At 46.2% G+C, this 2,662-nt stretch overlaps 1 protein-coding gene across 1 annotated transcript in view; it reads left to right on the top strand.

Moving 5' to 3' along the window:
• Positions 1–1,845, top strand: part of wwc1 (WW and C2 domain containing 1) — a 77,336-nt gene extending 75,491 nt beyond the window's left edge. The window contains exon 23 of the mRNA XM_063203134.1: positions 1–1,845. This exon is cut by the window's left edge and continues 558 nt beyond it. The gene's annotated coding sequence lies outside the window, so the exon portion shown is untranslated.
• Positions 1,846–2,662: the final 817 nt, after the last annotated feature.

Genomic DNA, 2,662 nt, shown 5'->3' on the forward strand with positions numbered 1-2,662 from the left:
CTCACGCACCAGTACATTTGACCTTTGACCTGTAGGAAGAACAAGAAGTGCTGCTCACGCGTTGTAAAGCCTTGACCAGGGGCGGCATCACGTTCACGTTTAAGCACAAAGATGTGAAGTTGGTAATCGATAAGGTACTTAGGCACTGTTTCATGACGGAGCACTCTGTGGTGCTACTATTTGGTTCATCGAATCCCTCTCTTTCTTCTCTCGGCTAGTCTTGAGCACATACACACAGGGTTCATTTAGCTTGTGCTAACACCAGCTAGTCTGGCGCACACTCACTGGGTTAACCACAAGCTGTTGCTAACGGCGATTAGCCTTGTGCACATCCATTCAGTTCAACCTGAACGGGCAGTCACGCTAGTTGGTTTTCAGCACCTTCATTGGGCGTATCCAAAGATGATAAAAAGAGGAGCACTAAACTGTGAGTTAGCATCTATGGGCGCCAAGTGGGAAATCTTCCATCTTTGCTGTATCCTGAGCTCATGCTAGCACTAGCTAGTTTTCTGAGCACTTTCAGTCAATTTATCCTTAGATGATGCTAATGCTGGCTAGTGTTGAGAGCATACTTACTGGATAGCAGTTTGAGGTGTTCCTAGTGTAAAGAAGCTCCTCTGGGCTCAGTCTGCTGCCTGTGCTATGACGGAAATGAGCGGTCTTGCACCGTTTAAGGATCTTTGGTTCAATCTGAGCTATGGCGAATGAGCGTTGGCCAGAGCCAGCCCAGAACTGGCCGAGATGCTCAGAGCTATGCTGGAGTGTGTTTCTCTACAGCCTTGTTGCTTACTGGATTAGCGACTTACTTGGTTGCAATGCAATTTCCCATTGGTAACCTACTAAGTTGTTAAGTGATTAGCAATGGCGATGCTGGGGTGTGCTTCTCAACAACATTGTTGCTAAGTAAGATAACAATTTACTTGGCTGCAATGCTAATTGGTTAGCTACGATATTGCTAACTGGTGAGCAACGATACTTTTGAGAAACCTGTTAGCAACAATGCTTTCGAGAAATGGGCTCCTGGTTGTGTCCTCAGGCCCCTGTCTGACACTATATCTGGAAATGATGTGTATGAGTGTAGTAATGGGATGAGAGGGGTGCACTGTGTAATCCTCCTCTCCTCTCCCCACCCTTCTCTACCCCCCTTTCTATGACCTTTCACCTTCGACCTCCTGACCTCTCACTGACTCCCCCTGAAGATCCCTCTTGGTAGCGTCCACTTTAGTGCACTCGCTCACTCTCCTCCTCCTCCCTCCATCCTCAGGTAGAATACGGGATAGTTCATGCACTTTAAAAAAAGAAAAGAAAATTCCAGAGAACGAGGGAAGGGGTACAGGGAGAAAATGTGGACAAGTATGGATTATAAGCAATACTATGAAACTACGGAATTATCTTAAAGGTCCAAGAAAAAGTCTATTTGCTTTAGTCTAAAACGTTTCGGCGAGTTTGACCTGGATGAATGAGATCCTTCACAGGGATACAACCGTATGAAACCTAATGACATCATGAAGCATGACAGGTTATATCTCACCATGTGAACTTTGCCCTTTTGTACAGTGTGTTGACCTTTTGACCTTTACGTTGAGCTCCTTTTTACTTTTGCCCCTTTGCTGTAATGAAGAGCTCCCCCATCGTGTGTTCCCAATGGACGCTCAGGAGAATGATTGATGAAGAATTCCAAGCACCTACGCTCTATTCCGCTGCTGACAGGCATTCCGGAATACAATTCCACTGGCATTCCGCACTCCCACCAGCATTCCTGATGCTCACACTGACATTCCTTTTGCTCTTACTCGTGTGTGTGTGTGTGTGTGTGTGTGTGTGTGTGTGTGTGTGTGTGTGTGTGTGTGTGTGTGTGTGTGTGTGTGTGTGTGTGTGTGTGTGTGTGTGTGTGTGTGTGTGTGTGTGTGTGTGTGTGTTGGTTTCACTCTCTTTCTTTCACCCTTCACTCTTTTTTCTTCTTTCGTGTTTTTTTCTGCCATGCTTCATTGACACTTCAGCAGAACTCAACAGAACGCTACCATCCATGACTCACTCACAGCAGCAGTTATTGAACACACACACACACACACACACACACACACACACACACACACACACACACACACACACACACACACACACACACACACACACACACACACACCTGCAGGAGCAGTAAGACTGACAAGTCTCATAACGTCTGTGTGTGTGTGTGTGTGTGGGTTATTACATGTTCTCACACACACCCAAACATGTTCCTTCTGTCAATCACACACACTCGCATGTTCTAGTACTGAGTGTGCCACTCAATATAACCCACACGGTGACACCACAAAGTCGACTGCTAGATGAGGGAGTGTGAAGCGGTCTGAAATGATATGAAGTTTCTCACCACAAAGCTACAGTAAACACTGTGGATTAACATCACATTGCTGGGTGCATGCGTGTGTGTCAATGGTTTCCGTGTGTGTGTGTGTTAGCGTGCATGCGTGCGTGCGTGCACATGCACGTGTGTGTGAACCTGTGCGTGTATGTGCATGCATTTAACAGAGACATGGGCACAGATAAGAAGGGTTAAGTGTGATTCTTGTTGAGTGTGAGAAAGAAGAGGCAGCTTGTTGTCGTGTTGGAATGTAAATGTATGTGTAAGGAAAATGCTGAGGGTACATGTCTGTGTTCG

The sequence above is a fragment of the Engraulis encrasicolus genome, chromosome 7 (assembly GCF_034702125.1).
Source record: "Engraulis encrasicolus isolate BLACKSEA-1 chromosome 7, IST_EnEncr_1.0, whole genome shotgun sequence".
NCBI lineage: Eukaryota > Metazoa > Chordata > Actinopteri > Clupeiformes > Engraulidae > Engraulis > Engraulis encrasicolus.